We start from the raw sequence: 27,337 nt of genomic DNA, 5'->3' as shown, positions 1-27,337 counted from the left end.
CAAGTGTGGTGAACTAGATATACCTGTCTGACTGCTCCTGTGGCTCCTCCCACAGACCCTGCTGACTGCTCCTGTGGCTCCTCCCACAGACCCCTGTATAAAGGTGACTGTGGTCTGCTGCTCTCCCTCATTTTCCCAGGATGTAGTGTTGTTCTTCAGTCAATAAAAGCCGATATCTCACTTCCTAAGTCTCAGCGTGAGTTATTGATGGTGCATCAATTTTATTGACTGAAATTTCAACATGGAAACCGCTTTACGCCCAGAATGCCTAGATTTGGACCCCCGAGACCCTGAAGCAGCTCTTGCCTTTGAACACTGGCTTGTGTGCTTCCAATCGTACTTGGAGGAGGTTCGTGCCACCGACTCGGCTGTTCGGCACAGACTTCTCCTCTCGAGGGTCGCCCCAAAAGTTTATTCATTCATCAGGGACCTCTCCAGCTACGAGGGGGCGCATGCCGCCCTCAAAAGACAGTACCTGCGGCCGGTAAACGCTGTTTATGCACGGCACCGCTTGGCAACACGAAAACAGCGGCCTACGGAGTGGACTGCTGAATTTCTCCGAGCTCTACAGGCACTCGTGCGGACTTGTGACTGCCAAGCGCTCACAGCGGAACAGCATACGGAACTCTTGGTCCGAGACGCTTTTGTGACTGGAGTCCGGTCAGTGTATTTACGCCAGCGGCTGCTGGAAAAAGCTGATCTTACCTTACGCTCCGCGATAGAGTCGGCTGATACGTTAGAGGCTGCGCAGCTGTACGCCGAAGCGGTCCAGCCGCGCGATTCCCCGGTTCCGAGTGAATTCGCCAACGCCGCTGCCAGTCGCGGTATCACGAACTCCTCGAATTCGCCGAGTATAAAACACTGTTACTTTTGTGGGCTTCAGAAACATGCCAGAAACAGCTGTCCGGCTCGCGAAGCAACTTGTTCCAGCTGTGGGAAGAAGGGCCATTTCGCCAAGGTCTGTAAATCTAAACCGCGCCCGGGGTCGAGCAGCGCTGCGTCTGAGACCTGGGGGCCGCCATTTTGCATGACCGGATGTGGACAACCATCTTTGCCGGCGTCACCAGGCCCCGCCCCTACCTACCCGTGTGCAACCTGGGAGCCGCCATCTTGCATGCCCGGATGTGAGCGGCCATCTTTGCTGGCGTCACCAGGCCCCGCCCCCGACTCGCCATCTTGCATGCCCGGATGTGAGCAGCCATCTTTGCCGGCGTCACCAGGCCCCGCCCCCGACTCGCCCCGTTCAACGCTGGCTTCCGTGACCCTCGACCAAAGCGCTCCGCACCAGCTCGCAAGGTCGATGATGGATATCCTGGTGGAGGGGCACAGGACTAGCTGCCTGTTTGACACGGGCAGCACTGAGAGTTTTATTGACCCGGCCACAGTGAAACGCTGTGGACTCGTGACACAGCCGGTACGCAACAGGATCACCTTGGCTTCTGGGTCTCATTCCACAGACATCCGGGTGGGTTGTGTAGCGACATTGGTGGTGCAGGGCACAGAATATCGGAACTTTGCGTTCCTGGTCATGCCTCGACTGTGCGCACCTGTGCTATTGGGGCTGGACTTCCAGAGCCATCTCAAAAGTGTGACTATGGCATATGACGGGCCCCTCCCACCACTCACTGTCAGGAATCCTCAGTTTGGTGGGACTTCGCCATATACTCCGTTACCACACGCACATACACACCGACCCACACCTTGTGCTGCTGACACTACTTGCAGCCTCTCCACCCTCAAGATCCCTCCCCCGTCGCTGTTCACCAACCTGACCCCCGACTGTAAACCGGTGGCAACTAAAAGTAGGAGGTACAGTGCGGGGGACAGGGCCTTTATTCATTCAGAGGTGCAGCGGCTGCTCGGGGAGGGGATCATTGAGCCGAGCACAACCCATGGCGGTCCCAGGTGGTCGTTGTTCGGACTGGGCAGAAAAATAGGATGGTTGTGGACTACAGCCAGACCATCAATAGATTCACGCAGCTTGACGCGTACCCCCTACCCCGCATCGCGGATAAGGTCAACCAGATAGCTCAGTACAAGGTGTACTCGACAATTGATCTGAAATCCGCTTATGACCAGCTCCCCATCCGCCCAGAGGACCGCCCCTACACCGCCTTCGAGGCAGGTGGCAGGCTCTATCACTTTCTGCGCGTCCCATTTGATGTCACAAATGGAGTCTCAGTCTTCCAGAGGGAGATGGACCGGATGGTGGACCAGTACAAACTGAAGGCCACATTTCCCTATCTAGATAACATCACCATCTGTGGTCGCGACTGGTCGGATCACAACGCCAACCTCCAACGATTTTTCCAGGTGGCCGATGCTTTGAACCTCACTTATAACAAGGACAAGTGTGTGTTCAGAACCACACGACTCGCTATCCTTGGGTATATCGTGGAGAACGGGGTCATTGGCCCTGACCCCGACCGTATGCGCCCCCTGTTAGAACTTCCTCTTCCCACCACTCTCAAGGCCCTCCGGCGGTGCCTGGGTTTTTTTTCCTATTACGCCCAATGGGTTCCCCATTACGCAGACAAGGCCCGCCCCCTGGTCCGGTCTACCACTTTTCCCCTCTCTGCCGAGGCCCGCGCGGCCTTCAGCTGCATTAAAGGGGACATTGCCAAAGCAACGATGCATGCGGTGGACGAGACCATTCCCTTCCAAGTAGAGAGTGACGCCTCTGACGTCGCGCTGGCTGCTACCCTCAATCAGGAAGGCAGACCAGTGGCGTTTTTTTCTCGTACCCTTCAAGGCTCTGAACTTCGGCACTCCGTGGTGGAGAAAGAAGCCCAGGCCATAGTGGAAGCTATTAGGCACTGGAGGCACTATCTCGCCGGCAAAAGGTTCACCTTGCTGACCAACCAGCGCTCGGTTGCGTTCATGTTCAGCAACCAACAGTGGGGCAAAATCTAAAATGATAAAATTTTGCGATGGAGAATAGAACTCTCCACCTACAATTATGATATCCTGTACCGGCCTGGCAGGCTCAATGAACCCTCTGATGCCCTATCCCGGGGTACGTGTGCTAGTGCCCTGCTCGACCAGCTGTATGCCCTTCATGCCCAACTTTGCCACCCGGGGGTCACCCGATTCTACCATTTCATTAAAGCCCGGAACCTGCCGTACTCCCTGGAGGATAACAGGACGATGACCAGGGACTGCCAGATCTGCGCTGAGTGCAAACCGCACTTCTACCGTCCTGACACTGCGCAGCTTGTCAAGGCCACCCGCCCTTTTGAGCGACTGAGTGTTGACTTTAAGGGCCCCCTTCCCTCCACCGACCGCAATGTCTATTTTCTCAGTATTATTGACGAGTACTCGCGATTCCCCTTTGCCGTTCCCTGCCCCGACACTACTACCACGTCGGTCATAAAAGCCCTGCGCCAGCTCTTCACTCTGTTCGGATATCCCTGCTATATCCACAGTGATAGAGGGTCCTCCTTTATGAGTGACGAGTTGCGCCAGTTCCTGCTAGCTAGGGGCATTGCTACTAGTCGCACCACGAGTTATAATCCCCGGGGGAATGGCCAGGTGGAGAGGGAGAATGCCACAGTGTGGAAGGCCACACTTTTAGCCCTTAAGTCAAAAGGGTTGCCGGTCTCCCGATGGCAGGAGGTCCTCCCTGAGGCACTCCACTCTATCCGCTCCCTGTTGTGTACGTCCACTAATGCCACCCCTCACGAACGCCTATTCTCTTTTCCCAGGAAGTCTGTCACTGGGACCACCCTACCAGTTTGGCTGACATCCCCGGGGCCAGTGCTGCTACGTAAACATGCGAGGAGTAATAAGTACTCACCGCTGGTCGAGAGGGTTCACCTCCTGCATGCTAATCCCCAGTATGCCTACGTGGTCTTGCCTGATGGGCGGGAGGACACGGTCTCTGTCCGCGACCTGGCGCCCGCCGGAGCAGCAGACCACTACCCCGAGCATTCCACGGTAACTATGCACCCTGTACCCGAGGTGACACCGCACACACCGTGCCACACCCAGACTCCTCACGACGCTCATGTACCGGGCATCTCGTACGCGTCTATTCCAGGGACCTCGCTCACACGCGAGGGATCCCTGACACCTCCAGTTGGGACAGAACCAACCCACTCTCCGCCTCCGGTGCTAACATCACCTCCGGCACCTGTGCCATCACCACCTCCGGCACCTGTGCAATTGCAGCCGGAGCTACGTAGATCGCAGCGAACGATTCGACCACCTGATAGACTTAACCTGTAAATATACTTGGGGATTTTTTTTTTAAACAAAGGGGGGGTGAATGTGGTGAACTAGATATACCTGTCTGACTGCTCCTGTGGCTCCTCCCACAGACCCTGCTGACTGCTCCTGTGGCTCCTCCCACAGACCCCTGTATAAAGGCGACTGTGGTCTGCTGCTCTCCCTCATTTTCCCAGGATGTAGTGTTGTTCTTCAGTCAATAAAAGCCGATATCTCACTTCCTAAGTCTCAGCGTGAGTTATTGATGGTGCATCACCAAGTGATCGAGCCGGGATTAATCATGCCCCGGCTTGGGTCCCAACAGCACTTGTCCATGGGATATACCGCTTAATCCATAGCCATCTGGAGACACACTCAGCCACACTGAGGCAGTCCTGATTGCTCCCCATAATGCCAAGGAAAGAGTGGGTTCTGCAGAGCAAGAACCAGCAACACCTCTACCTCCCACCTCAATAGGCTCACATTACGCTCTCCACCCCTATCTCTGGCACTGTTCTACAAACTCCTGGTATTTGGCTTTCTTACACTCGAACGCCTCCTCTATCTATTCTTCACAAGGCAATGCCAGTTCTACCATAACCACCTGCTTTGTCAGAATGACCACGACAAGCCTCAGTGATGATGGTGTGATGAAGTCCGAGAACCATACAAGAGCTGAGTCTGATTCAAAAGCAAGGCACTTTTACAAAGTAGCTGAACAGATGGCAGAAAAACTATCTAAAACATTGCTGATAACATGCCCAATTATCTTCTGGCCTTAAGCCCTGAAGCAACTGCTACTCAGTTTAGTGTCTGTTCTTGGAAATTGAATACATAAGGTTGTCAACCCTTCTGGTTGTTGATAATGTACAGTAATAAATGTTCAACATCATATAAGTGGGTCAAAAATTGCAGTTTATAGAACACCAGAGATCTTGTTTTCACATAGTTGCATACTTAATACAACTACAGCATAAATAGGAACAAGTATTATGTTCCATGGACTCATGCAGAATAGATTGTTTTTTAAAGGCATTGTGCTTATTTTGCTTATAGTGTCATCTTGTCTCATTAAAAGGGACATTTTCTTTGAATTAAAAGGTAGCTTTTCTTTAATTTTCTTAGAGATACAATGTGGAACCGGCCCTTTCAGCTGTTCAAGCCACACCACCAGCAACCCATTAATTTAACCCTAGTCTAATCATGGGACAATTTACAATCACCTATTAACTTACTAACTGGTATGTCTTTGGACAGTGGGAGGAAACCAGAGCACCTGGAGGAAACGCATGTGTTCATGAGGAGGACATATAAACTTCTTACAGATGACATTGGAGCTGAACTCTGAACTCTGAGGACCTGAGCTGTAATAGCCTTGTGCTAACCACTATGCTACCATAGTATCCAGTTGTCCTGGGAAATACAGACTTTTTCTGCGGGAAAAAGAGACCTGCTAAAGCTGAGTAATTGACCACATTATAAAAAGACAGATTGGGTCTTAGTGAAATCAAGGGTTATCGAGTCACAGAGTACTACTGAACAGAAACAGGATATTGGGCCCATTATGTCCTTATGAACCTAATCTTCTGCCTAGTCCCATCTATCTTCACCCAGACTATATCTCTCTAAATCTTTCCCATCCATGTACTTAACAAACTCCTCTTGAATGTGATAATTGAACCTACATCCACCACTTCCACTGGCAACTCATTCCACACTCGCATCATCCTCTGAGTGAAGAGTTTCCCCTTAGCTTCCCCTTAAATGATGAGACCTGCATTGGTCAGAGTCGACCATGGATGTTTTGTCTGAGATGTCTAAATACGCAAGTCAGGGCAGTATGATATGGAGAGCAAGGTGTTGCCCATGCAGTAGGCCCCTCTCCATGCAGTTGACAAATCCAAAGGAACGGCAGAGACTAATGTAGTTTGGCACCACTGGTGTCACACAAGTTGCCAGTCAGCAGTGACTCAACATAGGGCTGCCTTAGGAGCTCTAGCTCCAGATTTTTCCTCAGGGTTCACTTGCGAAGCTTTCCCCATGAGTGGGTGTAGCCACAAGGCAGCGGAGGTTCGAAATCAGAGTTTTCCTTTTCTTAGATGAACTGCCAACCATAGCTGATGAGACCCATCTGCCTGAAGTGGGAGCTTATCCACACTGCCCCCTCTGGCTATGACAACCTTAAGGAACCTTCCTTTAAATATTTTACCTTTAAACCCATGACCTCTAGTTCAAGACTCACCCAACCTGAGGGGAAAAGCTGTGCATGCATTCACCCCATAGATACTCCTCATAATTTTGTATAGGTCTGTTTTATCACCCCTCATTGTCCTGCACTCCAAGGAATAATGTCCTATCCTATTCGACCTTTCCTTATAACTCCTTATAACTTCAACTCAACAGCCCAGTTCCTGTACTCACTGCCGTGATTTATGAAGGCCAATGTGCCAAAAGCTCTTTTTTTTCTCAATTTCAGAGCGGGAGTAGGCCAGTCAACTTTAGAAGGCTGCTCTAACAAATCACAATGTCATAGTTTTGTCATAACCAGCATATTATTTCTTCAGAGAAATAAAAACAGAACCTCATGGCAACACCGATCTATTTACTGGTCTCCATTATAGAGTTATAGAGTTGTTTGGTCCACCATGTCTGTTGTGACTGTGATCAAAGTCACCAGAGAGACACTGAAGCTGGCGATAAAGAAGTCTTTGTTGAGCACCACAAGCAGACATCTATCTGGAGGCTCACAAACCCAAAGGGTGATTCAAAGTGATTCAATGCAATTTCAATAGTTACAATAACATTGCTTAGCTTGGGTTGACAAATGGTTCCTTTGAAGTACATAGTGGAAGCACATTGTAATTGATAAGACATCTCCAAAGGTCCAAACACCTTTGGGAGAAATCAGTTAACATAAATATTCTAACACCTTTAGATGACAGAGAGTCAAGAACCCAAAATTAATGTTGTCAGGGCTGCTTCAAAGTCTACAAATATGGTAAGTATGCAAAAACTGTCAAATGCATACTCTACACCCGTCACCATGTTTGATATGCTGAGTGACAACATCTGTCTGGTCTGCCAGCTTGTATTCAAGTCACATCTATGCCTCTTATAAACATATACCTCTATCGGGTTACCCTTCAGATAGGGAAAACAATTCCAGCTTAGCAATTTCTCCTAATAACTAAAGCCCTCCGATCCAGGCAATATCCTGATTAACCCCCTCTGCATTCCCTCCAGCACAATCATTACTTGCCTATAGTGGGGCAACCAAAGAGGCAACATAATATTTCAATTCTTATATTCTATGCCCTGACCTATAAAGGCAAACATACCATATGTTTTCTTCCCACTCTGTTTATCAGGATTACCACTTTCAGGTAACTGTGGACTTTGATGCCTACTACTTTCTATTCATCCAAATTCTTTAGTGCCAAAATATTGACTCTGTATATCCTACCCTTATCTAACTTCCCAAATAGGTTATGTTATCTGAGCAAGAAACCACAAGAATCAGTATCATTATGCCAGGCAACAAGGACTATTAGCTACCTGATCCACCATATGTGATGGATATTCACTGTCCAAGCAAAGGGAGCCTTTCTTTTATGCCAAGGTCAGCTTTCTCACACAGCAATTGAAGCTTCTGGAGATCAAAGTGTTATTTTTGAGTAAGTAAATCTTCGAACCAATATTCTTGGCTTAGCTTCCTGTTGTAAATGGGAGCCAGTCTTCAGTTCTCTCTGTAAATGGCAAACTTTAATCAGTTTGAAGTTAAAAAGACATTTTGCAAACAAGCACTGTCTATAACACAGCACCTGGGCTTACCAGTCAAGTGGTGCAATGTAAGATAATGACTACGTTAATCTGGTTTTGTGTCAAACCAGACAATGCTGGCTATATTATTTAGTTCAAGAAATCTAGCAGACCAGATTAATATTATCACTACGCATATTAAATTTCTGATCTGATAATAGTTGGAAGGTTGGTATACTCAAGAGAGTCAACTTCACAAAATCAATTGTGCATAGCTAGGATCTCTGTCTTCAAAGACTTTTGGACAGTTTCTATTAAAAGGTATCTGAAAAAAAATCATGTGTGTGAAGTCACCCATGTGGCAGAGAAACCATATCAATGTAGAGAGCAGTTCAGGCTTTTTAGGAATGGTTAAGGAACATCAAGAAAAATGACAAAAACAAGTGGGGAATTAGAATTCTGTTACAGATGGCTGGTTCGTCTGTGGCTCGTACTTATGTCTTTTTAGATCATAGGGATTGTACCTGTGTTTTGGAATTCCTTTGTGTTTTAGAAATTGTTTGTAATTTAGAAATCTTCTATATGATAGAAATCCTCTGTGAATTTCACATGTGTTTTAAGAATGTTGTATGAATTTAAACATGTATCACTGAAAATAAATGAACTGTGTTTTGTTATGATCCAGCAACAATGAATATATAATTGAGACAGGTTTTTTTTATAACAAATAGAACATTTATTAAACACTGCTAAAAAAAAAACAAAAGTAAACAAACGTCTAACTTAACCGGAAGCAGACTGCTGTACGGCAGCTCGAACAGTTCTTAAAGCGAGAAATGCGAACACAGTTCTTTAAAGTAGTATTGCAAAAGTCCAAAATGATTTACAGTCAGTTAGGAGAGACTTTCCTTGAAGTAATAAATTATCTTTCGTGACATTACTGCTGATCCCAGCCGAAGTATGCTTTGCTGAGGGATGTACAATTGAAGGAAATAAAATGGCTTAAAGGCACTGACCTTTCCTTGGCGAAACTCTGCGTCCAACTCTTTCTGCTTTCAGAAATGCAGGAGCTATCTTGGACACAAGTTATTAATTCCTTGTACGAAGATTAAATAAGGTCAAACCTGCTTTACAGCCGACAACACCAACTTTCCTCGATTCTTCAGCTTCCCGAACTTCGATTAAAGATTAAAACTCCACTTTTAAAATGAAACTGCGTCATAAAATCAAATACGCAGCAGAACGGAGTCACTGACGACTTAAGCCACGAAACTGACCTGTGTCACAGGGAGGGATTCTCCTTTTATACCCTGTTTAAAAAAACTATCACATGACCTCTCACTGGTGGGAAAGTTACGTCACTCCACCATCACAAGACCATTACATCATGCCCAGCAGAGCCTCAATTGCATTATGGTCATGTGACAGTCACAAGATACCCATAGGTACGTAACAGTTTAAACTGCTTTATAAGCCAGAACTATCTCCTCCTTGGTAGGAAGGGCAGACCCACCACTCAAACAGTGTGTATTGGTAGTTAAACTCACCAGGGAAGTGATCGAGCCTTTGAAGAGTATATCCTCTTATATATCCTCCCTTTAGTAAGGGTACCTGTGGCTATCTATATTGGATAGAGTTTAAGATCTTTGTTTGCATTTAGAACTTCATGGTCAGCAAACCCAGAACCATTGTACATCAGCCTGGCTCAAAATGATGACAGCTGAAAAGCATCTGAAATGCACAAACCACTCCATCTGGTACCAACAATCATTCTACTGTCAAAGTCACTTAGATCACATTTCTTCCCTAATCTGATGCTAGGTCTGATCAACAACTGAACCTCTTGACCGTGTCTACATGCTTGTATGTATTCAATTGTTCCCACATGATTGGCTGATTAGATATTTGCATTAAGAGCAGGATTTAGGTTTACCTAATGAAGTGGCCACTGAGTGTACAGGTATATGCTGAACTTCAGTGAATCACTGGAGACTCAAACCATGCTGGAATCTGGAACAAAGCACAAGATGCGGGACCTGATGGTCTGCATCTCAGGGTACTTAAAGAGGTGGCTCTAGAAATTGTGGATGCATTGGTAATCATTTTGCAATGTTCTATATATTCAGGAACAGTTCCTGCTGATTGGAGGGTGGCTAATGTTGTCTCACTTTTCAAGAAAGGAGGGAGAGAGAAAACAGGGAATTATAGACCAGTTAGCCTGACGTCAGTGGTGGGAAAGATGCTGGAGTCAATTATAAAAGAGGAAATTATGACACATTTGGATAGCAGTAGAAGGAGCAGTCCGAGCCAGCATGGATTTATGAAGAGAAAATCATGCTTGACTAATCTTCTGGAGTTTTTTGAGGATGTAACTATGAAAATGGACAAGGGAGAGCCTGTGGATGTAGTGTACCTGGACTTCCAGAAAGCTTTTGATAAAGTCCCACATAGGAGATTAGTGGGCAAAATTAGGGCACATGGTATTGTGGGCAGAGTACTGACATGGATTGAAAATTGGCTGGCTGACAGGAAACAAAGAGTAGTGATTAATGGGTCCCTTTCAGAATGGCAGGCTGTGACCAGTGGGGTACTGCAAGGTTCGGTGCTGGGACCACAGCTGTTTACAATATACATTAATGATTTAGATGAAGGGATTAAAAGTAACATTAGCAAATTTGCTGATGACACAAAGCTGGGTGGCAGTGTGAAATGTCAGGAGGATGTTATGAGAATACAGGGTGACTTGGACAGGTTGGGTGAATGGGGAAATGTATGGCAGATGCAGTTTAATGTGGATAAATGTGAGGTTATCCACTTTGGTGGCAAGAACAGGAAGGCAGATTACTATCTAAATGGAGTCAAGTTAGGAAAAGGGGAAGTACAACGAGATCTAGGTGTTCTTGTACATCAGTCGAAAGCAAGCATGCAGGTACAGCAGGCAGTGAAGAAAGCTAATGGCATGCTGGCCTTTATAATAAGAGGAATTGAGTATAGGAGTAAAAGAGGTCCTTCTGCAGCTGTACAGGGCCCTGGTGAGACCCCACCTGGAGTATTGTGTGCAGTTTTGGTCTCCAAATTTGAGGAAGGACATTCTTGCTATTGAGGGAGTGCAGCGTAGGTTCACAAGGTTAATTCCCAGAATGGCGGGACTGTCATATGTTGAAAGATTGGAGCAACTGGGCTTATATACACTGGAATTTAGAAGGATGAGAGGGGATCAGATTGAAACATACAAGATTATTAAGGGATTGGACACACTGGAGGCAGGAAGCATGTTCCCGCTGATGAGTGAGCCCAGAACTAGAGGCCACAGTTTAAGAATAAGGGGTAGGCCATTTAGAACAGAGATGCGGAAAAACTTTTTCACCCAGAGAGTGGTGGATATGTGGAATGCTCTGCCCCAGAAGGCAGTGGAGGCCAAGTCTCTGGATGCATTCAAGAGAGAGTTAGATAGAGCTCTTATAGATAGCGGGGTCAACGGATATGGGGAGAGGGCAGGAACGGGGTACTGATTGTGTATGATCAGCCATGCTCACAGTGAATGGCGGTGCTGGCTAGAAGGGCTGAACGGCCTACTCCTGCACCTACTGTCTATTGTCTATAGCTCAGTGGTTCAAGGAGCATCTATGGAGAGAAATAAACAGTCAATGTTTCAGATCAAGATCCTTCAACTGGACTGGCTGCAAGCTATTATTGACTGAAGCATTAGAATAAGAATTGGAGTTAGATTCAGAATTAGAATTCAGATTGGTTTATTATTATCACCTATACTGAGGAACAGTGGAAAGCATGTCGTGCATGCAGGTCACACAGATCAAGTCATTACAGTGTATTGAGCAGTGCACCATAAAACAATAATAGAATGCGGAATAAAGTGCAACAACTACAGACAGGTAGAGACAAAAGAGCAATATCAAAACGAGATAGAATGTGAGGTCCATGTGTCTTACTAAGGAAACATTCAATAATTTTGAGAGCAAGATAGAAGCTGTTCTTGAGCCTGGTGGTACACTATTTCAGGCTTTTGTATTTTGTCAGAAAAGAGAGGGAAGAAGAGAGAATATCCAGCATGGGTAGGATTTTTGATTATGCTGACTGATATATTGAGGCAGCAAGATATGTCGACAGAGTCCATAGAAGATAAGTTTGTTTCCGAGATGTGCTGAGCTGTGTCCTCAACTTGATACAATTTCTTGTGGCCACAGGTAGAGTCCTTGCCACATAAAGAATAAGCCTTAACATTGCAAGGTACCCTTACCAATAATATGTCATCCTTGACAATAAAGAATCATAGAGTCTTACAACATGGAAAAAGGCCATTCGACCCACCTTGTCCACTGTATCCAGTAGACAGCTATCTTCCAGCTCTTAAGCCATAGCCTTCAAAGCTGAGGGATTCACACCACTTATATACTGTAAATGACCCTTCTTATTCACTCTCTTTCATAGTGTGTTCAAGGTAATTATCACTCTCTGGGTGATGAAGGTCCATTTTAGGTACCTCTAAATGTCTTACTCCTTATGTTAAATCTATGTCAGTTATTTTTTCACCTCTGATAAAGCAAAAAGTTTCTTTCAGTGTACCTATCTTTACCTTTCATACTTTATCCATCTTAATCATATACTCTTTTATCCTCCTTTAGTCCAGAGAAAACAGACCAAATATCTCCAGTATCTCCTCAAAACTAAAATGCTCCATCCAAGATAGTATCTCGGTGAATCTCCTCTGCATCCTCTCCAGCACTGTTACACCTAAAATTCAACATCTAGGCCTCGGCCAACTGGTGAGGAATTCCCGCATCATGGGAACCACTGTCAATGAAACCACATATTGATGATGAAATTCTTCATCGCCTTCAGAGACCAAGTACAATATTTCACTGTATGAAGTAAAGGGTGTTTAAAGGTCATGATCTCAAACCTGGAAGAAAGATCCTGATCTACCAGGCAGCAATTATCCCTGCCCTCCTACATGCTTCTGACTCTGGAAAATCCTCCCAATCATTAGCATTTTTGTGGACCTGATAGGAATGTTCTGTACCTGATGGGCACCAAACTCCAAAAATACTCACAGCATGCTGATCTCCATCACACCATGAGGTTACGTACAGACAAACAATAGTTTTAAAGATTTGTTAAAAGTATGTAACATTTCCACTGACTTTTCCAAATGTGACCCATGACCCTCAAAATGGAGCGGAGGTATTAGGGGTGGCTTTGAGACAGTGCCATCTGTTGAAAGCTTAGCGTAAGCTGTATAGGAGCCTCCCACACAACTTATCTTCTTATCCATCCTGTCCAACATTTCTGTCCTGAATCCCATATTGACCACATTATCCATCTCAAAACTGGAGTCGACACAACTTGTCCCCGGTCCTTGGCACTGCTGAAGGAGTCGTTCTAAGGAGAAAGTAACTAACATAAGAAGTGACCCACACAAAATGCTGGAGGGACCCAGCAGGCCAGGCAGTATCTATGGAAAGTTGATGTTTCAGGCTGAGATTCTTCATCCATTGATGCTGCCTGGCCTGCTAAGTTTGTTCAGCATTTTGTGTGGGTTGCTTTGGATTTCCAGCATCTGTAGATCTTCTTGTATTTGTAACATAAGAAGTGAATAAGTTCTGTTAAAGCAAAAGACTTGTTAAAGAAATAAAAATACATTTTGTGAGCATTTTATAGTAATATATAAAGATACAAAACAAATTATTACTGAATTGCATTTAGTAAATTTGAATATGTTTTATTAATTTGGGAACAAAACAACAAAATGTTGCAATGGAAGCAACACCGTCAACATTTTGGGTTGAGACTCTTCGTCAGGACTAACTGAAAAGGTTACTATCTTTCCTTTCAGTTAGTCCCAAACGTCGACAGTTCTTCTCCCTCTAGATGCTGCCTGGCCTGCTGCGTTCCACCAGCATTTTGTGAGTGTTGCTTTAATTTCCAGCATCTGCAGATTTCCTCGTGTTTGCTGTTACATGTTGCAATGGATAGGGCATCAATTTGCAAAACTGTTACTCATAATGCAAAGTCTGATCTACAGAAAACAAAACTCAGAACCTTAGTGTAACACTATAACAATCACCACCAGTGAAGCTGTACACCACTATAAGTATTTCATGCAATTACCACCACATACCCTTTAAAATAAGCACCATTTTTGCTGAATATTTTGTTCATAACTGAATATTTTAACACCATTTCCCCTTGATATTGAGCTGAATTTTTGTGAAGTAAATTGTAGAAAATTTATTTACATTTCAGCAAAATAACAAGTAAAGCACAGAAGCATACTTTTTTTTCAAAACACAGTGAACAATTCAATCATTGTGAATGGACTATTCACACATTCTGAGAATTCTGTTGTGGGATTTTGGACCATTAGAGGGTAATTAATAGTGAAAGCTACAGCACAAAAGAGTACAACGTTACTTTAGATCATGGGGGGGGGGGGAGGTGTACAGCAGCTGAAAAAAATGTTTCTACGTTAAATAGTTTCCAGTGAACAAGAATTTGCCACAGGAATGAATGGAGAATAGTTCTTGCAGATGTGAATTCTATTCTAAAACCTTCACATTAACCCTGGCAATATTATCACAGGTTACTGTGGTGCATAATTATTGGTATAGATTTTCTATTGATATTTTGGTGGGTTTCTGTTAGTCTGCGGTGATGTTAAAGATTTGTCTGAATATGAATTGTTGTTCTTTGTCATTTTTATTCTATAAAGAATATAAATGCATGTAACGTAAGGACAGCCTCTCATGCATTTTTTGAGGATGCAGTTAGCTTTATTGGAAGGAATTTAACAGTAGTAACAGAGTTCTCCTTATTTAAGAATTGAACATAAAGGGCCTAAGAAATTGGATCAGGAGAAAATCATTTAGACCTGCAAATCTGCTCTACTATTCATTAAGATTGTGACTGTTCTGGCATCTCATCACATTTTTCTGCACAATCCCCATCTCCAATTATAATCCTTTCATATCTAAAACTCTACTTATCTCTGTCTAGAATGATCTCAGTAACTGAGCCTGCTCACTCCAAGGAGTAGAAATTTTAAAAAAATCACCACCCTTTGTTTTGGTTCAGGCCCTTTATCTGGTCCCAGTGAATGGCAGGAACTTGGGACAGCACGGTAGCGTAGTGGTTAGCACCAAGTTTTACAGTACCGGCGACCCTAGTTCAATTCCCATACTTTCTCCCCGTGACCACATGGATTTCCTCCCTCCAGTCTGCTGGTGGATCTCAGCAGGTTGACCAGCATCTGTGGGGAGAAAGATATTGCTGATGTCTTGTATCATAACTGATAGTAGAGAGGGGAGGGGTCAATATAAAAAAGGAGGAAGGGACTTGTGAGACAGGAGCCTGAAAGATGTCAGGAAGGGTGTACCAGGTGGATAATGGATTGAGACAGACAGAGAGTAAAAATGAGAGACAGGTTGATATACCTTCTTGTTTTTATTGCATGTGTAACATGTCTTGCCAGGAATATTTCACTCAGCACACACAAAATGCTGGAAGAACTCAGCAGGCCAGGCAGCATCTATGGAAAAAAAAGTGTAGTCGATGTTTTAGGCTGAGACCCTTCAGCAGAACTGGAGTGAAAACAGATAAGGTGACTATTTAGAAGATGAGGGAGGGGAGAGAGAATCATAATGTGATAGGTGAAACTGGGAGGGGGAGGTAAAGAGCTGGGAAGTTGATTGGTGAAGGTGGAGAACGGGGAGTCTGATAGGAGAGAACAGAAGGCCCGGAAGAAAGAAACAGGGGGAGGAGTACCAGAGGGAGCGATGAGCAGGCAAGGAAATAAGGTAAGAAAGGGAAAAGTGGATGGAAATGATGACTGGGTAGACGGCATTACTGGAAGTTCAAGAAATCGATATTCATGCCATCAGGTTGGAGGCTACCCAGGCAGAATATAAGGTGTTGTTCCTCCAACCTGAGTGTGGCTTCAACAAGACAGTAGAGGAGGCCATGGAAAAGTATTTCACGGTCCCTTTTAGCATTCCTGTCTTTAAGTTCTCTCCTGCTTCCTTTATGTTTCTCACAGGCCCGTTCTGATTTCAGCTTCATAAGCCTCACTTACGCCTCCTTGTTCTTTTTGACTGAATTTTCAATGTTCTCCCCATTGTAGCTCATAAACATTTCCATCCTTCTCTTTCTTCCATACAGGAACATGTTGGCCTTTCAAAATCTCCCACAGAGAGTCAAAGAGCACAGAAACAGGCTCTTCAGCTCACTCAATCTGTCCAAACTGTTATTCTGCCTAATCCCATCGACATGCATCTGGAGCCCTATAGATCCCTCCCATCCGTGTACTTAATGAAATTCTCTTAAATGTTGAAATTGAACCTGCAATCATCACTTTCTTTTATGACTTGTTTCACAATCTCACCACCTTCTGAATGAAGAAGTTCTCCCTCATGTTCCTTTTAAACCTTGCTCCTTTCACCCTTAAACATTGACCACTAGTTCTAGTCTCATCTAACCTCAGAGGAAAAAGCCTGCTTTCATTTATCTTAACTGTAATTTTGCAGACATCTATCAAATCTCCTCTCATTCTCCTATGCTCCATTCTCCTCTGTACTTTTTCAATTCTATTAATATATTTCCTATAGGCAGAACTAGATACAATACTCCAAGTTATGCCCCACCAATGTCTTATACAAATTCAACATAACATCCCAACTCCTGCACTCAATTAAGACCATAAAACCATAAGACATAGGAGCAGAATTAGGCCATCTGGCCCATTAAGTCTGCTCCACCATTCAATCATGGCTGATCCTTTTTTCTTTCTGTCTCCTCCTCAACCCCAGTTCCCGGCCTTCTCCCTGTAACCTTTGATGCCATGTCCAATCAAGAACCTTTTGATCTCCGCCTTACGTACATCCAAATACCTGGCCTCCACAGCTGCATGTGGCAACAAATCCCACAAATTCACCATCTTTATAAATTCTTTGATTTATAAAGGCCAATGTGCCAAAAGCTCTCTGAACAACTCTATCTACCTGTGATGCTATTTTCAAGGAATTATGGATCTGCATTCCCAGATCCCTCTGTTCTATTGTACTCATCATTGTCCTACTGTTCACTGTATACAGAAAGTCTTACCCTGGTTTGTCCTCCCAAAGTGTAATACCTCATACTTTTCTGCATTAAATTCCAGCTGCCATTTTTCTGCAGGTGTTTGAGCTGCTCCAGATCCTGCTGTCTGCTTTGATAGCCTTCCTCACTATCCATGATGCCCCAATCTTGTTGTCATCCACATATTTGCTAAACTACTTTCCCACATTATCATCCAGATCATCGAGATAGATGACAAATAACAATAGACCCAACACTGGTCCCTGCAGCATGTCACTAGTCATGGTGGGCTCCAGACAGAGAGGCAACCATCTGCTACCATTCCCTGACTTTACTTGTGAACACAATGACGTATCCACTTTACTACCTCATTCTATATGCTAAGCAACCGCACCTTCTTAAACAGCAGGACTTTATCAAATGTGGGCTTATCGAATAACAGCTAAATCATTGCCAATCCACTGTCCCGATTTCCTGACTCATAACAGCCTTTCACTAATTTAGCTCTTTCGAATCTGCTTAATTCTATTCTTCCTTTCTATGTGCTAACATTTCTCAAGCCATGTCAATGTGTAATCCCCAATTCCACAAACTCTAACTTAATTATCAAACCTCCTATATGGACATCAGTGCCTTCTGAAAATCCAGATCCATCACAACTCTTCATTTCCCCTCATCTATTCTGCTAATCATAACTGCAAAGAACTCCAGCAATTAGTCAACCATGTTTTTTCTTTTATCCAATAAGTTCTCATTGACTGTGGTCAATCCTGTAGTCCTAATGTTATTTACTATACTACACTTGATTCTGTACAGGAGTGGAATCCGGTGTGCTCTTCTGCTGCTGTAGCCCACCCACTTCAAGGTTTGATACACTCTACATTTAGAGATGCTCGTCTGCACACCCTTTGGTTACTTAAATTACTGGCTCCTTTCTGTCAGCTTGGATCATTCTGGTCTTTTTTTTCTGACCTTTCTCATTAACTAAGTATTTTTACCCACAGAACCATTGCTAACTTGATAGCTTTACTTTGTTTTTCACTCCATTCTCTGTAATCTCTACAGACTGTTGTGTGTGAAAACCCCAGATGATCAGCAGTTTCTAACATACTCAAACCACCCCGTCTGGCACCAACAATCAATAATTTCATGGTCAAGTTCACACAGTTCACATTTATTTCCACTTACGATGTTTGGTCTGAACAACAACTCAATCAATTGACCATGTCTGTATGCTTTCGTGTATTCAGTTGCTCCCACGTGATTGGCTGATTAGATATTTGTATTAACAAATGGGTGAGCAGGTACACCTTATCAAGTGGCCACTGAGTGTATACTTCATTATAGCTTCAATATTTTCCAAACAACTTTCATCAAGTAGGTGCCATTCCAAGTCTTTGCAGCTTTCTTCTGCAAAGGGCAATGGAACCAAAGTCTTGGAAAATGTTATAAAGCAGGGGAAGGGAGATCTTAGCTCAGCAAAGGGTGGAAAGCTTAGGAATAGGCAGAAATGCTAAGCTGATGTTACTATTAGACATGATTTTAATATGTGGCAGTGCAGGCTTAGGAGACCTTCTAGACTCCTCCTGTTCCTAATCTTTATATATTTATTAGTTGAGATAGAGCACTGAATAGGCCCTTTGGACCCTTTGAGCCACAATGCCCAGCAACCTCCGATTCAATCCAAGCCTAATTATGAGACAATTTACAATGACCAAATAACCCACCAACCACATCTCTGGACCATGGAAGGAAACCGGGGCACCTGGAGAAAACCTAGGCAGTCACAGGGAAAACATACAAACAGCAGTAGGAATTGAACCCGGGTCACTGCTACTGTAAAACGTTGTGCTAACCACTACGCTAACATGCTGCTCAATTCTTATGTCAATTGCTTTGGAATCTGGCTTGTCTTGGTACCTTTCCCAATGAAACCTAATTTATTTCAGTACTTAATCACAAACAGTATTGTTCCATTTCATATTTTCTTTCTGACATATCTTAGTCCATAAATGGATTCAAGTTTTCAGGAGACTCATGTAAAACTATAAATTATACAAAAGTGTGACTGATTTCTTTTGGCACTCCCTTCAATTTTGTCATCCAATGCCCTGCAGTATTTTACACCTACTCTCCGCAGCAACTAAATTGCGATGAAATCTTTTTACGTTTCTCTTTGCAAATCAGCTACTGCAACTTATTTCCCCTTTATAGAGTACATGCAGGGAATGAATAAACACAGAACAAGCCAATTCTGACAGCTCTTGGAACGTCATGGACCCATGCTTCAACCTATTTGCAGAATTTCTTGTCCCATTCCCTGCAACTAATTAAGACTGCTTAATTCACACTGATGCAATTGTATTTCTGTGCTATATTGACTGTCCTGTTGTACATACTATTTATTTCAAATTACTATGTAACACTTACCCAACAGGCTGGTGTATGTCTAGGGGAAAAGGAGATCCAGCCACACACCAACCCCACCTCCTGTACACGCAGGTGCTGTGGGAATCAAGTTTATGCCGCGTGCGCACACACAGTATCAAACACACACCAGATACCGTTATGAAATACACTTTAAAGATTTTACTAAAACTAAAAGAGTACTATGTAATACAATATATATGAAAGAAAAGAAGAAGTAAAAGGCGCCAACTTATCAAAGTTCAGTCAGTTTAGTGCACATCGTTGGAGCTCAACCATCGAACCATTCGACCCCTCGTCACTTTCCTCCGACCTCCACGTCCTCGCACCTGGGACCAGCCCCGGTGGTCAACCGAGCAGTGCAGCGCACGTCCACCTTCCTCGGCGTCTTCTTCCCGACTCCCCTGAAAAATCCGCGAAAACCCCCAAGCTCCCAGCCTCACCAGACAAAATAACATTCCCCATTGGTTAACAAATGAATACAATCCCCATATCAGCAAGTCTAAAGCTAAACAACTGCGAGAGAAACACTTATCAGACAAAGAAGCATTCCTACTCTTAACAACCGAAAGAAGCCATTTTGAGTAACATACACAGGACATTGTACAACTATAAATTGCATATTTAGATGGAGACATAACGTAAAGACTTTTACTCCTCATATGTGAGAAGGATGTATGAAATATAGTCAATTCAATTCAATCAGCCCAAGATTCTACTATTTTGCAATGCATTCAACAAAACAAAATTGAACCCATTGAATCTGAAACATTGGGTGAGAACAGTACTTTCCCATGAATCTATACATACAAAGAATGCACATCTTTATTTATGCAGGTGAAACTGACCTTATCCTTTATGTATTATACCCTGTTCACATCTTTACGTGTGCCAAGAGAGATGCAGAGCAGAGAATGCTGAGGCAGATTAAGAACGTGAACTTTTTTATAATTCAAAAAGTGAATCACTTATTTATATTTCCATGAATTATCTATAGCAAAACATTTTGCATAAAAACCTTTGGTTAACATGTGCTTAGAACTTTGCATCAAGGCAGTAGTGATTCTGTCAGATGATTACAGAGTATTAATTCCTTCTCCTACTTGTTGTGTTTTACGTAACTTACTCAGACCAGGAATATCAGTTAAACAGATTTACTACAGCAGATGTTGCTCTACTCCCTGAAGCACGGTACAAAACATACTGCAGTAGGCAACAACATGTTCCTTGTCAATTGGGTCATTTATAATGCAACTCTTACATTTAGACAAGAGACAAAAGGCTCCGGGTGTGATTGATGAAACCAGGTCTTTGATCAGATAAAAAATACCAACATACAACCTGGTCAAGTGGGGTTTTAATTATATATATAATTTAAATTATAGAAATAAAAATTAAATTAAAATCAAAATTATAACAACAGTGAACTCATCTGGGACTGAAGCATTATAATGTTAGGTTTTGCCTTGTAAGAAGATTTATTCTCCCTTTTAAAGTGTGTATTATAATTTATAGGAAAGAAGATGTTCCTGAACTTAGTGGTGTGGGATTCTGGCTACTATACCTCCACTATGATGGCAGCAGCAAGAAGTGGCCACAGCCTGAATGATAGGGAACCTTGTAGGAAGTAATGGCCTGCAAAACCTTCCAGAGCTATTATGTATCTGATTCCATCACTAACTTCAATCAGAATTGTTTTTTCACTTCCACAGGTTGTACCTGGACTTCTACTGCTCTGTATCACCATTCTCGAGCACTACAAATCTAGCCCTCAGTAGACTGTGAATACTCTGGTTATCCATGGCTTTTGATTTGGGTGTGTCCGGTATTTTCTCGAAGGCACACATTTATTCACACAGTCTTGATGAAATCACTGATAACAATGGCATATTCATTCTGATTTCAAGATGAAACCTTAAATATAGTCCGGTCCACGGACTCAAAGCAGTCCTGTAAGTGTACTTCAGCCTCCCTTGAACACACCTTTACCACTGGTGTTGTGGTCTTCAGTCTCTGCCTGCATGTTGGGAGTAGAAGTACAGCCAGGTGATCAGACTTGCAAAAACTATGGGCGTGGAAAACTCCCCAGCAGATGAAATGGACAACATTTGACTGCCAGATGTTCCAGGTCAGATGAGCAAGACTGAGACAGATCTGTCACATCTGTGTATTACCACAAGGTAATCATAAAGCAAACTACTTCCCTTCCAACTTTAAGAGACTTCATTGCATCCAGAATGCTGGGAATGAGCCATGTTTCTACAAAGCAAAGTACAAAGCAGTCCCTGAAGTCCTTCTGATACAGCAGTCTTGCCCTGAGATCTTTAGGTTTATTTTCTGAAGACTGTACATTAGTTGCCAGCAAGATGGTAGGAAGTGGGGGCCTGAGTACCCACTGCTTCAATCATATGTGCAGCCCAGCACACTTTACTTTTTCTTTCATTGTCAGAAAGTAGCTGTTCCTGAACTGAGTGGTGTGGGACTTCAAGCTACTGTACTCCCTGAATGATAGCAGCAGCAAGAAGTGGGCATGGTCAGAATGGTAGGGAACATTGATGATAGATGCCACATACCTGAGGCAGCACCACATGTAGATGTTGTATGTGTTGGGAGGATTGTGCCTATGATAGACCAGGCTATTTCCACTACACTCTGCAATCACTTGTGCTTGGAATTGCTGTTCCAAGTCATGATATTGTTGTTGCTGATAATAAAGTAACAAAAATAACAGGACAAGGAACATGTGCACTCTTATGACTCAAGCTTTCTTTTTATTTTACTTGTGCACAAGGCAGACATTATAGGCCCCTGTCACCCACACTGTTCTGAAGTCTGAAGAGAAAGCTACTATTTTTATACGGATAGTGACTATCTATTTGGTAAATTGTACATGCTTGAATTGCCTGGTTATGAGATCAATCACCATCACAGTAGAGGTGTTAAAAGTCAATTGAAACTTCAAGCAGACAGACAATGATATTTTGAAGTTAGAAAAGACATTTGTCGCTTAGTTGTTGGGTATGTTTCACATGCTTCCGTTATTCCTATCATGTCTGTCACTGGCACCCCCTATTGTGTAAAAGGATGCTATGATTAAGGAAGACACTTCTGGAAGCTTCTGAAGAGAGTAGAAGTGCTGCTATACCTTCTTCGTGATTGCATCAAGCTGTTGGTATAAAGAGAGTAGGATGGGGGCTAAATATGCAGCTAATAATGATATCAAATGTAGAGGATTTTTTTGGTCATTTCAGTGCCTTTGATAATATAATATTAACAGTGCTTCAATGCCATAGTGAACTTTACTGTGAAATGACTGATGTTCCTGTTGGCAGTACAAGAGTTAATATTTATTATGAAGTATTACTCCCCAGATCCCACAGAGCCATTGATATCCTTCAGAACAGAATCAAAAGGTGCCATTAGATCAATGGTACCCATTCTCTGGGTAAATCGGGACATTGGCACGATGAGCATAATTCCATTATATTCTGAGGTTCAGACTTCCCAATTGAATTCACTAAACAGAATCAAAAGGAAAAAATCACTGGAATAAGCTGGCACTATTCTCCTCTGCTTCCGTTCCAGTCTGTCCCATAGTTTATTGGTAAAGAATAATCAATTTCCTATTTTCCGTAATTTCAAAGGTTTCAGTAACAATAGTAAAGCGTAATACTACAGGTTATTATCTTTGTACTCTGAATTATATTAAAGTACAGATGATTAATTGTTTAGACATTTCTATTTGTAATTCATAATTGCATCCATGAGAGGAGTTTTTAGTGATTTGTAGCATGCAGTTGTTTGTTCCACCACCAGTTTAATGCTCTTGCCTAATCATAGGCTGTTTGAAGTTTTCAAAAACTTCCTGTTGCTCTGTAATGCTAATCAAAGCACAGGAGGTTCTGAAATAGATTTCATTAAGGATATGCCCCTTGTCCAGATGTTTATAACAGTACAAATTTCACAGATGGGCAGAAAAGACAACTGACTGATAGTTGTGGAGCTTCTCCCTCACAGCTCCACAATCCGTGTTCAATCTGGACATCCAGTACTGTCTGTGGCCACATGGGTTTCATCACACATCCCAGAGACATGTAGATAGGTAGATTAGCTAAGCACTGTCAATTGCCCCTAGTGAGTCAGTGAGTGGTAGAAGTTGAGAGTAGTTGATGAAATGTGGAGAAAATAACATGAGATTAATGCAAACGGATGCTTGATGGTCAGCCAGACTCAACAGGCTGAATGGTCTGTTCCAGGGCTGCTTGACTCCATGAGGCTAAATGAACAGAAACATAAAACATTGGTAGCACTCAGCAAGTTCAAAAGGAACTGTGGAAAGTGAAATAGTCAGTGTTTAGGATCAATGTTCTTACCCTGATGCCTCACAAGAGGACTCAAGCTTCAAACATTAACTGTTCCTAAACTAACATGTTCACAAACTTAAAATGAAACAATGCCAGGAAACAGAACACAGATATCCGATGTGGCAAAAAATGGTGGAAACACAATTTACCCAAGTGGAGTGACTTATTTTGTTCTACCCCTTCTGTGCACCATTTTATACCAGCTGTCTCCCTGCTTTCTTTCCAGTCCAGATGAAGGGTCTTGGTCTAAGTGTTAACTGTCCATTTCCCTTCATAAACGCTGCCTGAACTGTTGTATTCCTCCGGAACCTCAGGGTTGTATATGGTGACACATATGCACTTTGATAATAAAATTTACTATGAACTTTAAACTCTGTGTTTTGCTCCATATTTACAGTATCTACATTCTCTTATGTCAGCATTTTGCTACAGGACATTAGACTGATTAACTGAATGTCTAAGGAATGAACTCCATCATTCTTTGGGAAGTGTAACGCTACAGATTCATCTAAAGACCAGCAAGGTAGCGTACTGCAAGGAAACACTTGTCGGATCAGGTCTAGACAAAGATTTTGAAGACGAGTAAATCTAACTTTAATGCTGAATATTGGGATAGCTTGATAAAGAGATTAGGCAACAAGTGAAATCATTTGGAATGTTATCATATTATCATTGAAGATAAATATCTTAAGCAGTGGTAGCAGGAAATTGTAACCACCCTGATTCTGAGTTTGGATGCAAGTGAAAAAAGGGTGACAATGTGGACATGTGGGCAACATATCAGGAGCAATACTCCATGAAGCACTCAGCAAGAGATCAGGTTTGGACTGCATCAGTTCATAAGAGCTAAACTAAACAACACTATAAAAATTATGATCTCAAGAGCATTTCCCATTTCATGTGCAACAGGACATAGCAATAAACTGATCAGGGACATAATCACAGAGATGAAGGATGGATATGAGATAGAGGAAAAGAAAAAACTGCATATTCTGGAATTCAAACCAAAAATAGAAATGCTGGAAGAACTCAGTCAATTGACATCTATGGAAAGAGAAAATAATTAATGTTTCAGGTTAGGGACACTACCTGAGAACTGGGAGAAGAATAGAGGGTTTATGTTTTTCAAAGTAGAGCGGGGAGAGGAGGGAGGTGTAAGATGAAAAGGCTTCTTGATTTCACATCCCAGGAAAATGATTGTGCTCATTCATCCTGTTGCTCATAATTTTTTACAGCTCTGAAAGATCATTCTCCCATGCTGCAATGCTAAAGTATTCCAATCTGCTCAACTTCTATCCATAACTCAGGATCTTGTATCCTGCCAACATTCTTGTAAACCTCCTCTGCACTTTTTTCAGCTTAGTGGCATCTTTCCTGCAGCAGAGTGACAAAAGTGAACACAATATTTCAAATGCACCCTCAGCAATATCTTCAAAATTCAAAGTTCAAAGTAAGTGTATTTTGAAAGCACATATCTGTCACCATATATAATCCTGAAATGCATTTTCTTGTGGGCATACTCAATAAATCCATAATAGAATCAACGAAAAACCACACCAGCTTGGGTATTCAAATAATGTGCAAAATTCAACAAACTGTGCAAATACAAAAAGTAAGAAATAATAATCAATAAATAAGCAATAAATATTAAAAGCATGAGATGAAGTGTCCTTGAAAGTGATTCTATTGGTTATGGGAACATTTCAATGATGGGACAAGTGAAGTTGAGTGAAATTATCCCCATTGGTCTAAGAGCCTGATGGTTGAGTGGTAATAACTGTTCGTGAACCTGGCACTGTGAGTCCTGAGACCATTGTACATTCTTCTTGATGGCAGCAGTGAGAGGTGAGCATGTCATAGGTGTTGGGGGTCTCTGATGCTGGATGCTTTGGCAACGATTCGTGTAGATGTGCTCAATGGTGGAGAGGCCTTTACCTGTGATGGACTGGGTTGTATCCACTACTTTTTGTAGGATTTTCCATTCAAGGGCATTGTTGTTCTCATACCAGGCAGTGATGCAGTCGGTCAATATATTCTCCACTACACATCTATATACGTTTGTCAAAGTTTTAGATGTCACGCCAAACCCCGGAAAGCTCCTAAGGAAGTAGAGGTGCTGCCATGCTTTCTTCATAATTGCACCTATGTACTAGGCTAAAGTTCGGTCCTCCAAAATAATAATTCAGAGTAATTTAAAATTGCTGACCCTCTCCATCTCTGATCCTCTGATGCGGACTGGCTTGGGGACTTCATGTTTCCTCTCCTAAAGTCAATAATCAGCTCCTTGGTCTTGCTGATATTGAGTGAGAAGTTTTTGAGGCACCACTCAGCCAGACTTTCAATCTCCCTCCTATTTGCTGATTCGTCACCACCTTTGATTCAACCTATGACAGTGGTGTCATCAGCAAACTTGAATATGGCATTGGAGCTGTGCTTAGCCACACCGTCATAAGTGTAAAGTAAGTAGAATAGGGGGCTAAGCACACAAACTCATAATGCACCTGTGCTCTCTTGATCTGAGAATTATGTCCTTAGATTGGAACATCGTTCATATCATCGTGCGAGTTATGAAAGATGGGAAGAGGAGGCCAAGAAGTTATGCAAATACTTCAACATTATATTCAACCCACCCACCCCCACCCCCATGCTGGGCTCTGACATTTTTGAGTTTGGAATGTGCCTTGAGCCTTATCATTCTGTTAGCAGTTTAATTATCACTTCCATTCAAAATTTGATACGGCATTATTTTGGTGCTTTGATCTGATCTGTTGACTTTGAACCAAGTTGATGTAAATTGCCTCCTCATTCTCAGGTAGCATTTACAAAAAGTACTATATTAAGGTTAAGAGCTCACACTGCCTCACAAGTGTCTATGTTGTAAAAACGACTAGAGACAGACACACACTCTATGCTTTGATTAGTATGTTGCAATTCCAGACATTGTTCTTGGCAAGATTTATAAGTGGCTTTGACGAGGTGGCATAAATGGGCCCTGTGTCAATTGATGTGGACAAGGAAGGTTCTGTAGGTGGAGGCATGTCCGTGGTAGAGGGGGAAAGATGTACACAGAACGGCCATGTTGCCATAAGAATATAGAGTTTTACATATCCCATCAAATATGTGCCAAGGAAGTAAATGAGTCTTTAACACCCTCACTTTACTCTTCATTCAGAGCCTGTCTGAGGTTTACTCACCCGGTTTTGATCCATAAATACATGAAGCTGAATATGGCTCATCAGCTTGCTCTACATGAACCAGTTCTGACCAAGTTTGCATTCGTCCCATTAGTCCTTCATTGGGATACCACAAATGACTAAGTGTGTCAACCCTTTCATGCCAAATATCAAAGAAAAAGTCAGACACATAGAGCTATTTATTAACCACAAAATCACAATTTAAAATTAGACTGCTGACTGCAAGCAATTAATAGGTATGAGTCAAAGTTGTCAGAACTGCCTAATCATTTCCTTATCCAGTTAAATCAAATATTT

Source organism: Hemitrygon akajei, chromosome 8 (assembly GCF_048418815.1).
Source record: "Hemitrygon akajei chromosome 8, sHemAka1.3, whole genome shotgun sequence".
NCBI classification, from domain to species: domain Eukaryota; kingdom Metazoa; phylum Chordata; class Chondrichthyes; order Myliobatiformes; family Dasyatidae; genus Hemitrygon; species Hemitrygon akajei.
Note: the sequence above shows the minus strand (reverse complement) of the source record.